Source organism: Cryptomeria japonica, chromosome 1 (genome assembly GCF_030272615.1).
Source record: "Cryptomeria japonica chromosome 1, Sugi_1.0, whole genome shotgun sequence".
Taxonomy (NCBI): Eukaryota; Viridiplantae; Streptophyta; class Pinopsida; order Cupressales; family Cupressaceae; genus Cryptomeria; species Cryptomeria japonica.
This window is the reverse complement of record NC_081405.1, coordinates 237,506,811-237,521,614: the sequence shown is the minus strand read 5'-3', so window position 1 is coordinate 237,521,614 and position 14,804 is coordinate 237,506,811.

The window sequence follows — 14,804 nt, the reverse complement described above, 5'->3', positions numbered from 1 at the left end:
GTCTCCACAAAATTGGCATTTCTTGCACATTCTGACAAAATAGTAGGAGTCTTTTTCCATGGACGGCCAATAGTATCCAATGTGTATGACCTTTTTGGCTAGTGAAGGACCACTAGTGTGAGTGCCACAAATTCCTTCTTGTACCTCTTCCAAGGCCTTTGTTATCTCATCCTATTCTAGGCATCGAAGGAGAGTACGATCAAGAATGTGTCGGTATAGGGTTTCAACAATAATGGTATATCGAGCTGTTTGGTGAATGAAGGTTTTACATTGGTTATTCGATTGGTTAGGAGGAAGTGTATGATTGCATAAATAGGTGTAGAACTCACCGTACCATGGGGATTCAGAACCAATAAGGCAACATATCATCTCAGATTTGGGATATCATAAGCAGGAATCCAAAGCTATTCGACCAAGAACTCGTAGCGTGTTGAATTCTATGGAAGATCTAGGAGAGATGCAATGGTAGCCATAGCGTCAGCAGCTCGATTCTGGTCTCTGGGTATCTGCTCAAAGGTGATAGTAGTAAATGATGCCTTTAAATTGTCCACCATTTGCTTGTATGGTAGGAGTTTGTCATCCTTGGTCTAATATTCATCTGTTACCTGTTAGATGACTAGTTGGGAGTCGCCATATATCTATAGCTCTTTTAACTTCCATTGGACGGCTAGTCGGAGTCCTGTGATCAAGGCCTCATATTCTGCTATGTTATTTGTACATGGAAATGTGATCTTGTAAGACTTCAGGATGCTATCACCTTGAGGTGTGATACACAAAATGCCTACCCCCAAGCCATGCCTAGTGTATGAACCATCAAAGTATAGTTTCCATGGTTGTGCTGCTGTGACCATGAATATCTCTTCATCTGGAAAATTGGAAATGAGAGGATGATCGCCTATGAGGGGAGCATCAGCCAACTAATCTGCAACAACTTGACCCTTGATAGCCTTACGGTCCACATACTCGATGTCAAATTCACTTAGAATCATCACCCATTTGGCCAAGCGGCCTGTCAATGCTGCTTTGCTGAGTAAGTACTTTAGCGGATCGATCTTTGCAATGAGCTATACTTTATGTGTTAACAAATAGTGCCTTAGTTTAGTAGTTGCCAAGATTACTGCTAGGCAAGCTCGCTCAATAGGTGTGTAATTGAGTTCATAGCCAACAAATGTACGAGAGATGTAGTAAACAACACACTCTTTCCCTTCTGCATTATGTTGAGCTAGTAGCACTCCTAATGTTGTATTTGTTGCTGAGATATAGAGTAATAAAGGCTTACTCGGATCTGGTGGGATCAACAATGGTGTATTCATGAGATAGTCCTTAAGCATCTAGAATGCTTGCTGGCATTTGGTATCCCATTGAAAGCGGATGTTTCTGTGTAACAAGTGTGTAAAGGGGTGACACTTATCTACCAATTGCACAATGAACCTTTGGATAGATTGTGGTCATCCTTGTAATATCCTTAGCTGGCTGATGTTCTGTGGATGTGGCATGTCCATGATTGCTTTGACCTTTGTAGGATCGACCTCAATGCCTTTGCTTGAGACAATTAATCCTAGAAGCTTCCTTGAGGTTACTCCAAAGACACATTTCTTTGGGTTGAGTTGAACATGATATTGTTCCAGTCTATCAAAGATTTTCTCTAGTATGTCTAGATGACCTTCTCTTGTTAGTGATTTTTCCAGTAAGTCATCAACATAATCTTCCATTATAGTATGCATCATGTCATGGAAGATGGTGGTCATTGCAAATTGATAGGTCACTACTGCATTTTTTAGACCAAAAGGCATTACATTCCAGCAGTATGTTCCCCATGGACATGTGAAGGTCGTCTTATGTTGATCTTCTGGTGCGATCTTTATTTGATTGTACCTTGAAAAGCCATCCATGAGTGAAAGCATGTCATGTTTGTAGACACCCAAAATTGTCATGTCTAATTAAATAAATATTTTATTTATTTAATTATCTAAGCCTAATTCTTCTATTAATTAAATAAATCTTTATTTATTTAATTAATTCATTTATCCTCATCTAGCCTTATTTCTCATTTAAATAAATACATTTATTTATTTAAATTATCCTTTTCCTAAATTAAATAAATATTTTATTTATTTAATTGATCCCATTTCTTCTATTAATTAAATAAATCTTTATTTATTTAATTAATTCATTAGCTTTTTCTACACGACACATGTCATTCATCTCTTAATTCCTACACTACCTACCTCTTTCATTATTTTATTATTTCTTCTACCTACCCTCTAATCCTAGCCGACCTCCTTTTTACACCTCTCAATCTTATCCCTCCATTTCATATTGTGTCTTCTATTTAAGGAGATGCTTCCTTCATTATCAAACCCTAATCGCTATTCATGCTAACAACTTGATCAATTGACTACATTATGATCCTACTTGCAACCACATTCCGTTCTTTGTTGAGCTCTTGTGCACATAAAATCTGAGAGCAAATATATCAAGCAAGATCAATGGAGATAGGAAGGATGGAGATTCAAAACCCTATTGGACATGTGATGGTATAATCTTTGTGATTTTGTTTTATTTGCATTGTTTTAGGTAATCTTCATATGTTATGGTGGATCTTTGTTGTTGTTAGGCTAGGGTTTTGTGGTTAGATTCATTTAGCCTTTCGATTCTGTTATTATTGTATCTATTTTCACCATATACATTTTGGCACGCCCGGTGGGACCCTTGTCCCTTTGCATTTAACCTCCTTGTTGCAGATTTTGCATTTTTGAAGTTGCAGATCGGACATTTTTCGACAGCATTTTAGGTTTTTCCGCGTCTGCGAACTTCTGGATCGCGTCTTTGATTTTCTGGCACGTCTGCGGAATTTGGAATCGCGTCTGTGTTTTCGACAAATTTTATTTTGTAGGTTTTAGAGAAAAGCGTCTGTGTTTCAGAAATGCGTCTGTGTCATTTCTATCCGCGTCTGTGTCTGGAAGGAGCGTCTGTGATTTTTAGGCGCGTCTGTGCATCACGGAACCGTGTCTGTGTTATCCAGACGCGTCTGTGTTGAGGGTAACAGCGTCTGTGTATATACTGTTTCAAAATTTTGAAGTTCTCATTGATTCAATTTTTCGGATTTTGTACTTAGGGTTTCAGATCTGGTTTATTTTTGGACTAACCCTTTCAGATCTAGCTAACTAAATTGGTGCAGCTTGTCTTGGAAGCAAAAACGTTTTGTTGAAGGTCCCCATTTCACAAAGTCTTTTGGGTTTTTAAAATGTACCTAGCTTGTGTGTTTGCAGGAAGGGGTGATTATGTCAAACAACCCAACAACTTTTGTTGCAGGTCCTTGGCTAGGGTTTTGAATTTTTGTTGTGTGCTTTGTTTTCATAGAATAGCAAACACTTCCATTGGTGCACTAAAATTGAATCATTGTCTTTTGTGTCTTGAGCAATAGGCTCTTTTTGTTTAATCTTTAGAGGGCATGTCTTCCCGTGTGGTCATTAGGACTACTAGTGAGAAGAGAATGACCCAAGTGGTAGCGAGGAAAACCCAACTCTTCCGAACCACTATAATCAAATGTATTCATGGTGAAAACTATGAATAACGTGTGTTGATTAGTTCATACCGACACAATGTCTCCCCATAAACCCGTTTGATCAAATTTATTTGATCATTTGTAGGGCGTAACCCCTACCGGCTGGGAGCCTTCTGTATTTACAAAGCTGAAAGTGCCGCATGTATGGCCACACAAGTGGATGCCCTTACTAGCACCTTTTTGTTTTAGAAGCCCAAATCCTTCTAGTTGTTGGGGCAGGAGGTCGGACCTCTGGTAGCGGCCCACACACATACGGTTCTTAGTAGAGATACAAAGTTCGCCATGGGGAGTTTTCATGGGGACTAATGCTTGGCTGACCCGAGAAGTGAGTGCCGAGGGTGGAGCCAGTGAGGTCAAGCATCTAAGTATCCGCTCTGAATAGCGTAGCCTCGGGGGTAAAACCCTATGTGGGATCAACAACTATTGTCTTGGCCAGCCATAAGAATTGTGATTGACTTATGTTAAACATTCAAACAATCAAGACCAAACAACAAAACATTGTGTCTTTTGTGTCTTCAAGTGTATGCAAAATATTTTTACATCAACAACACACTTTTCTTGGAGTCATTTTGAGTTTAAACACGTACAAACATTGAGTCCTCATCAACATTGTGTCCTCTTGTCACAAAAAACAGTCAAACAGTCAAATTTGGTCACAACAAAACGACTTCACAGATTGGAAAAATTGCACAAAGTTTACAGAAACGCGTCTGTGTCTATTTTAACCGCGTCTGGGTCATCTAAACACGTCTATGAAGGGCATAATAGCATCTGTGTGTCTAGTAGCGTCTGTGTCAAACGGAGACACGTATGTGTCTGGGAATCCCGTCTGTGAAGTATACAGAAGCGTCTATGTTCAGAATTGAAAAATTTCACAGTCCAGCAAACAAAAGAAATCAGTTTCAGAATTCTTGAGCTTCCTAGGTTGTTTCTTCAGGTTTCATCTAGCATTCAACCTATCTTTGGGTCTCACATAGTCCATCATTGCTTCACATCTCATTTTACATTCATACTTGTCTAAACTTGAGTCAAAAGGTCACTTGCTTGTCCTCATCATACTTTGTCAACATACTACATACAACAACACTTTGCTAAGTGGTCCCTCATCAAGGTTTCTTACCTTTGGGTCTCATTTGGTCTTACTTAGAGTCAAGGTCAGCTTACCTCATCAAGAGAAACTATCCTCTCTTTGGAAGTCACACCTACTCTACTACATACATACTTGGTCTTACACTTTGGACATTGCAAGTACATCTCAGATTCATTTACATTCCATCCAACTCTTGGTCTTCCATACTTTTTTCATTTTCATCTAGTCTTACACATCTTGGTCAATACCTAGTTCATGGTTGAAACCCGTCTTCAAAAATCTAGGAGAGAAACTAAAGAGGCTCAAGAGTCCGCAAACATGAGTTCTTATGAGTATGACAACGATTTATTTTTCAATCCTGAGCACACTACATTGCCTGACATGGATGTTTATAGAAACATTCCAAATGTGGAAAATGCAGACACTACAAACAACAATGCTACACACAATGACAATGTGGACAACTTTTCAATACATTTAGCAGATGTGGAAGAATCCATTATGAATCCCCATTTCAATCGATTGGTTGAGGAAATAATGAGGAGGGATAGACAATACTTCTTACACATGATGGCACAAAGTGGAGCCAAGATACCTCATGATTTTGACATGTCTCAAATTATGGAAAATCAACCCTTGCAACAAACTCATTCCAACATGGATCAAAGGAGACCTAATAGTGGAGGAAATAGAGGACCACATATGGTACCAGAATCACCATCAACTTTGCTTCAAAAACCAGAGGTCCCACATACACACTGTCAAGCATATGATACTCACCTTCGTAGACCATTATGGAAGTCTTATGCAGATAGATATGCTCAAGCTATGGATCAACCAAAACAATTGGATATGCAAAGGCATGCCCAAAATTTGGACACAAGGAAACCCCGTGTCAAATTTGGGGGCAACACAATAGAACATGACATGCCTGTAGAATATGGTATACATGCGCAAAATAGATATGGGGTTCCTCAACATGAATCTATACCAAGTGCTCCATATATGCTGCATCAATATAGACCTCCTCCATATGAACATGTGTATGATCAATATCATCCATATATGCAATATGCTCCTCCTCCAATTGGTGCCTCAAACATGGGATATGGTTCAAGAAGTCGATCTCCACCTAAGAGCAATTTGGAGCAACAAATCAGGGACTTACAAAAGAAAATGGAGGACATAAATACACCGAAGCCAACATACACAATGAGAGACATATGTCCTTATCCATTCGACAAGAGCATTCCAATGCCTCCATTTCCTACACACTTTGTGATGCCTAAATTTGATAAGTATAGAGGAAAAGGGGATCCTAAGGCACACATAAGACAGTTTTTCACAGCTTGCATTGAAGTAGCTTTAGAAGAGACATATTTGATGAGATTATTCCCACAAAGCTTAGGTGATCATGCTATGGAATGGTTCTCCCAACTCCCACCTGGTATTAAGTCATGGGGTGACTTAGCAAAGGCATTTATTCAACATTTCTTCTACAATATAGAGACAGACATATTAGTCACTACTTTATGCAACACCAAGCAAAAAGAGGGAGAGTCTTTTGCATCATTTTTACAAAGATGGAGAAATCTAGCCTGCAAATGCTCTTGTGAAATTCTACAGAAACAAATGGTAGAAATGTTCACCCAGAATGTTAACAAAGACATTGGCTATGATCTAAGGAAAGCTTGTTTGTCCACCTTCAAGGACGTCATTATAAAAGGCTTAGCAACAGAAAATGTCCTAATTGAACAAGGAGTCATTAAGATATTCAAGGAAAACAAAGATGACTTTAAAGAAAAAGACAAGCCAAGATTTTGGAATAAAAACAAGAACACAGTCAATGATGGTGTTGTTGATGCCAATGCAGTGCGACCCAAATTCATCTTTTCGGGATCAAGTTCTACAAACAATCAAGTGAATACTCAAACAACTTCTAGATCATGAAGAAAGTACACCCCATTGGGAGAACCACTTGAATCAGTCTTCAAAAAGCTAGTGACAAACAAGGTGATCACAGTTCCAGATTTTCCTCCATATGAACCAAAGGTTAAACCAAATTGGTGGAATGATGATGAGTATTGTGAATTTCATAAGAGCAAGGGTCATAAGACAGGAAATTGTCATTGACTGAAGAACATCGTACAAGATCTCATTGATAGAGGTGACATTGAGATTGAGGGACACTCATCCAATCAAAAACATGAGATGTTTAAGGAACCATTCCCAAAGCACGACAAGGGAAAAGCTAAAGTCACAGATGATCAAGCCAACTATACTAGAGCACCTTATAACTATGATTCAACTATCAATCACATCTCGATGGACAATCATATCTCTACTATTACCATCAAGAACAAAAATCCTGAGAATCCTCCTCAGAGACCCAAGATTGTCCTAAGAGGTGTTGGATCTTCTTCTGAACCTACCTCTGAATGTCATGTTACAACTCGTCGAGGTAAAATTACTTTGCCAAGTGCCTCCACTAAAAATACTGCTTCTTCATCAACCAAACCTGAGTATGACCTTGTAGAACAGTTAGGGAAGACACCCGCGCTCATCTCCATCCTTGAGCTCCTACGTATATCCCCCGCTCATAAAGCTATTCTTGACAAAATCTTGAGAGACACCGCTGTTCCTACCGATCTGAACATGGACTAGTTTCAAGCCATGGTGGGATACCTTTCCATTCCACACTCCCTTACATTCACAAAAGTCGATGATGCCTCCGTAAGTCAGCCACATAATGCACCATTACATATTGAAGCCTTCATACACAAACATTGAATAAAGCAAGTCCTGATAGATGGAGGAGCTGGTCTAAACATTTGTACATTGAGCACCATTAAACAATTGGGATATTCTGATAAAGTCATGAATTCAACAAATCAAATTACCATCAAGGCATATGATGATGAAGAACGCTCATCCAAGGGCATAGTCACCTTACCTCTAAGAATTGGGCCAGTCAAAAAGGATGTGGTTTGTCAGGTCCTAGATCTGGATCTCACTTATAATATATTGCTAGGACGTCCTTGGATTCATGAAATGAGGGCGGTCCCATCGACATATCATCAATGCATTAAGTTTCCTCACAACGGAGTCGAGGTAACAGTTAACGGTGATCCTAATCCGTTCATATATTGCAATAATTTGAGATCACATACTAAGACCATCATTCCCAGTAATCGTGAAGTTGTTCCTTCTTCGGCATACATTGACCCTGAGTCGTTGAAACCTTCGACATCAAAACAAGGTGAACTTAAAGGCAAATTTCAGGACAAAGGCATGGGAGAATACACTATAAATCAGACCATGTATTTACGACAAGTCATGAGCTCTCCAAAAGAATATGGAAGGCCACATCCTAACAAGCAAATATCCATCAGGGTATTCAAATGGGATCCTACTACCTTTCAAAGATGGGGTGAACTAGAAGAGGAAGGTTTATACAAAATGCTCTACAAAGACATTGAAGATGACACACAAGATCAGATCAATATACCCTGTGAGAAATATGGCAAAGGCTTCAAGATTCTACAAAAATTTGGGTATGATGGAAAAAGCCCTCTTGGGTTACGCAAAGAAGGCGTTATGGAGCCCTTACAACCTGAATTGACTGTAAAAAGGGAATGCTCGAAGGGACTTGGTTTTCTGACTCCCAAGATCCACACTAAAAGGACAGAAGAGGCATCACGAATCAAAATTGCCAAAGTTCAACAAGAGGATCGCTATTCCATAGATTCCAACGAATGGGAATGGGGTTCAGACAAATCCTCCAGTGACTATGAGCTCACCGAGACATTCAGAGAGCCAGATGAACCCACAGAAGAAGAAGAATTTTATAAAAAGTTCAGAGTTGGTCAAGAAACAACCCAGGAGGATTGCACACAATCTTTGTCTCACGGTTCTAGGTCGAAATCACATAGGATGAGAACACCTATCCCGGAATGTGCTACTAGTGATGACAATTTGGATTCGCTTGCAATCGAGACTGATGAGGAGAGTGCCATCGATGACCTCGACGATTGCCTTGATATACCGAAATATAACCACATCTTCACTCTTAGCCCCGCAAACTCCGAAAACATTAAAGGCCTTCCCCTTGTTCACCACCAACTCATTGACTGGGATTATGAAGGACGAGCACAGTTTGACACATTCCAAAATGACGAAGCTGTTATTGACTATCTTGGCATACGAGATGATCTTCCCCCCTGGGGACCATAAAGCAGGATACACTATAGAACTCAACAACATGGCATATTTTGGTGAGGGTGTCGAACCTTCCAGTCGCAAAAATGTGAAAATAAGAACAAATCAAGGGTCTTATGGAGAAAACCACACTGTGGCACTATCTGACCCCAAAAAAGTAAAAATAAAGGACATATCTGAGGGCGAAAACCTCTCTGAGGCACCCGAAGATGGAAGGCTCGACATTCTCCCAGCCTCGTATGAGGAAAAGTCATCCATATTGGTAGAGGAGACTATCAAGACAAACATTGGTATAGAAGAGGTTCCACACAATATATTCCTGGCTCAATCATTGACAGAGTCCGAAAGGTCAAAATTCATAAGCTTCTTCAAAGAACGACAAATCAATTTCGCATGGTCATACGCTGATATGCCTGGACTAGATCCGGATTTGGTAATGCATCATTTGACAGTCAAACCGAGGGCAAAGCCAATGAAACAGAAATTAAGAAAAATGTATCCATAAGTGGCATTACTAGTCAAAGCAGAGCTGGAGAAATTATTGGATGTCGGATTCATACGCCCAATTGATTATCCTGAATGGATCTCCAATTTAGTACCTGTCAGTAAACCGGATCGTAGCATTAGAATATGTATAGATTTCAGAGATATCAACAAAGCATGTCCAAAAGATGACTTCCCATTACCAAATATTGACTTGATCGTTGATCTCACAGCAGGTCATGAAATGCTATCATTAATGGATGGATTTTCTGGTTATAATCAAATCAAGATTGCACCTGAGGATCAACACAAAACATCATTCACTTGTCCTTGGGGAAGTTTCTATTGGAATGTCATGCCCTTTGGGCTAAAAAATGCAGGTGCTACATATCAAAGAACAATGACCACTATCTTTCATGATCTCATGCACATAACTGTGGAAGACTATGTTGATGATCTCTTGGGTAAATCAATAGACAGAGATACACATTTGGACATACTTTCAGTCGTCTTTGATCGGTTGGAAAAATGCAAAGTAAGATTAAAACCCAAGAAATGTGTCTTTGGAGTAACCTTCGGGAAGCTCCTAGGATTCATTGTGTCCAAAAGAGGAATCGAAGCCGATCCAGCAAAAGTCAAGGCTATCTTGGACATGCCACCACCCAAAAATATCAATCAACTTCGATCCTTACAAGGGAGACTCCAATCTATACAAAGATTCATAGCACAACTTGCAGACAAGTGTAATCCTTTTCAGCACCTGCTACATAAAAACATCAAGTTCAAATGGGATGATAATTGTCAACAGGCTTTCCAGACGCTCAAAGATTATCTCTTGAATCCGCTCATTTTGATGCCACCAGTTCCAGATCAGCCTCTGTTACTATACATCTCAGCTACTCCAACAACACTGGGGGCACTCTTAGCACAACAAATTGCTGGGGGCAAGGAAAAGGCCGTATACTATATTAGTCACACATTGGTGGGATAAGAGCTAAACTACACACCAATCAAGCGTGCATATCTCGCCGTGGTCTTTGCTTCACAGAAATTACGACATTATATGCTCACTCATAAGACTAAGTTGGTTGCAAGGATTGATCCATTAAAATATCTTCTCAATAAAGCAACACTTACTGGGCGACTGGCCAAATGGGTAATGATCCTTAGTGAATTCAACATCGAGTATGTGGACAGAAAAGCAATAAAAGGACAAGCCATAGCGGATCAATTAGCAGATGCCCCCATGATTGATTATGTTCCTCTAAATTCAAAATTTCCAGATGAATCCATTTTAACAATATCACATGCAAGGCCATGGCAACTGTACTTTGACGGCTCATACACACAGCATGGAGCAGGAGCTGGTATCCTCTTTATAACTCCTTAAGGAGATTCTATACCAAAATCATACCGCTTATCATTTCCTTGCACTAACAATGTAGCGGAATATGAGGCATTGACAACTGGATTACGAATTGCAGTTCAGTGGAAGATCCAGGAACTTTGTGTTTTTGGGGATTCTCAACTTTTCATCCATCAAGCAACTGATGATTATCAAACAAAAGATGAAAAATTACTGCCTTACAAGCAAATGGTGAATGAGCTGAAACAACACTTCACAAAGATAGATTTTGAGCAGATACCAAGAGAGCAGAATCGTGCTGCAGATGCTATGGCTACAATTGCTTCACTGATTGATCTACCTCAAAATGAGACCTGCTATGAGTTCTTGGTGGATAACCTTTTGGTTCCTTCATATGAAATCATTCCTACTGAAATGATATGTGTTGTTGGTCCCAAATCCCAGTTATATGGTTCCATTTTCACATACCTTCGCGACAATACCCTACCTCCTAATCTATCAAATAACCAATGCCGCACCTTCATTCGCCAATCCTCTCGATATGTCATTTTAGCTGATATCCTATACCGGCGAGGTCTAGATGGAACTCTTCTTAGATGGCGTTACGTGAAGTGGATGAAGGGATATGTGGTCCGCATGCTAGTGGTCCTACTTTGGCCAAGAAACTCATCAGGACTAGATATTACTAGCCCAATATGGAAAAAGACTCATATCAGTTTGTCAAGAAATGTAAGCAATGTCAAATTCATGGAGACCTCATACATGCGCCAGCACAAGAACTACAACCACTTGCGTCTCCTTGGCCCTTTTGTCAGTGGGGACTCGATCTCATAGGCAAGATTCACCCTCCTTCCTCTAATGGTCATAAATTCATTATCACAGCCACAGAGTATTTCACAAAGTGGATTGAAGCCGTGCCTCTCACACAAGTCACTGGAAAATAGATTGCTACCTTCATCCTTAACTATATCATTTGTCGATACGGTATTCCTGATTCCATTATTACTGATAACGGGCGTCCCTTCAAAAATCAGGATGTTCGTGAACTCTGTGACTGCTTCCATATTTCCCATCGTTTCTCTACACCATATTACCGCCAAGGTAATGGCCAAGCTGAGGCGTCTAATAAAACAATCCTTAAAATCCTCAAGAAGATAGTCGATGATGCTGGCCGTAATTGGAATATCCGACTCAATCCTGCACTTTGGGCCTACCGCACAAGTGTCTGTACACCTACAGAAGCTACACCATACTCACTTGTCTATGGCGCTGAAGCCATCTTGCCTATTGAGGTCGAGTTACCCTCTTTACGGGTCTCTTTGCAAAACATCATCATTGATGAAGATTATAGGGTCTCTCGCTTACAAGAACTAGAACTGCTGGATGAACAGAGACAAACTGCTTTTAATCATCTCAAGGCTTACCAACAATGAATGAGTCGCAGCTACAATCACAAGGTCAAGCCTCGCACATTTGAGATAGGTGACTTGGTTCTCAGAGAAAACCCCAAAAATCAGCAAGACAGAGAGAAGAAGGGCAAGTTTGAACCAAACTGGCTTGGTCCTTACATCATTACAACAGTATATGGATCCGGGGCATATCAGCTTTCAACTACAGAAGGTGAACCTTTGGAGGATCCTATCAACAGCATGCACCTTCGCAGGTTCTACACATAGTTCATTGGAATATCCTAATTCAAAAAATACAAAAAAATCAAAAAATTCAAAAATACAAAAAAATTATAAAAACAAAAAAATCGTTACCTGGTGAAAACCTGGCAAACAGGCGCCTGGTGACAACAAAAAAAAAAAAATTGAAAAAAGTAAAGAGAAATAATTTCGTCCAATGGTGAAAACCACTTCGGTGGCGCCCTGGGCAAGTACCATGGTGAAAACTGGGTCACCAACGCCATGCATAGAGACATTGCTCCTCCCTCCTTTAGGATCCACTTTCATCCTTTCACTTTGCACACACTCACAACCAATTCATCCATAATAAACTTACCCATTCCCATCATGACTTGTTATTGATCTACCTAAGATTGGTTAGCCATTCATAATAAACCTCCCTTTTCACCTCCCTTTCTATCCATAATAAATCAGATCCTATATGTGGCTAAGGCAAATCCTACGTCTAGTGATGGGTGTGGAACTGAGAATATCGCGTGTTTCGAGGAGTACAGTTTCTTCCAGCTTCCTTCAGTCTATTCGCACACAATCCGCAATAAAACAACATCTGCATCGCCAGTCCGCAATAAAGTTTCATCTTCTCCATAATAAAGTATCAGCTTCATGGATTCAGTCAGTTTCAGATGAGACATGGCAGCAACAATGAGCTTCAACAAATCAAATCTTTCAACAGACTCAGACAACATATGGTTCAGTGCTATCTATCCTTTTTGTGAAAGTAAACATTGTGACCACAATCAAATAAAACTTATACAAGTGACAAGAGACACTAAACTTGAGGACTACAGTGGATGTTGGTGTCGAGTCTTGGTTTTCTTTTGATTTTCTCTTTTGGTGACATGTCTTTTAGCTTTTCCAGGATGTCTCTGACTAGAGATTATATCTCCAAGATGTCTTTGACTAGAAAGGCGAGGATGGGGTATCGTCACCTATTTGTATTTGCTGTCTGTGGATTGTCTTTTAGTAATGCTATGACTTGTCCAAGGATATGAGGACACTGTGTGTCTAGTGTGAACTGGGGCATTCCTTTTTTGTGACTGTCTTATCTCCATGCAAACAGGTACAATGACTTTCTGGGTCGAACATATGCCTCGATTGTCATAACCTACTTGCCATAATAAAGCTCAATGATGATAACACACAAGAAGCTCTTTCACGTTCATATCTTCTGTCTTTCCTTCCCCTTTCTTGATTGACTTCTTGAGTCCGCGTAGCCTGCTATCACATGACTGAGTATAATGACACATCAAAAACATTTGTATTTCATGAAGTTTGCACCTGCATTACCACATATAAGCATTTCATACATACATATAGATATCACAACTGCATCACATCTTGCACACAACCCCTGTTAGCACAATTTACATTTGCATTATTATATTCATCTACATTACATAACATTCACATTTGCATCATGCATACACATATTAAACATAAAAGAACAAAAATATTGCATTGCATCATATACATATTTGCATCCATATCATAAGCATCACATAAAACAAAAATCATGAAACATCTCATCACATAGGTACACATGCACATAGCTGCCGCAAAAATGAATCATCTCATATATATAATCAAAAGTGTCATGATACAATGATGTCAAAAAATCATATGGCTACAAAATCACCCGCAGGTGTCTACACCATCATACAAAAATGGTACAATACTGATACATAGGGAGCCCTCTAAGGCTATGATGAACTCCCTCCCTCGGAGCCGCCTGGCCTCGACGGAATCTGAGCCCTAGACGGACCTGCCCCGGGATCATCCCTCCTGTCCCCTCTATTTGGTGGTGGTGGAGGACCCATAACCCCACCACTCGATGCCTGTCTCCTCCGGCTCCCTCCCGTAGCTATCGCTGTCCGCGATGGTCTATGGAAGCTCCTCGCCCGCTGATCTGCTGGCACTGCACCATAATAGAGGTCCCTCCAGTAGGCAATCTCCTCTCCTACTCGTAGGACATATGCATAGCCTGCCCCTGTGTCCTCTGCCGCCTGTCTCCCTGCCCTCAGCGCTGTCTCAGCCTCTGTATAGCGCTGGATCGCCTGATCTCTCTCCCGCTCAGTATCCCTGAGCCTCATCCTGAGTCGGTCTCTCTCCCTCTCCAGATCCTGTATCTCATCTGCCTGGCCCTGGCAGATCTCCCTGACCTCAATCAGCTCATCCTCCTCTGGATCTCCCCCCTCTGCCTCTCCCTATGGCTCTCCCTCTAAGGGTGCCTGCCCCTGTACCTGTACCTGTACTGGTGCCTGTACGGGTACCTGTCTTTGTACATGCCTCAGTCCCTGTACCTATCTCCGTCCCTGCTCCTGTGCCTATACTGGCACCTGTCCCTGTCTCTGTCCCTGTGCTCTGGGACCCTGTGTTGCCTGTACCTGTAGG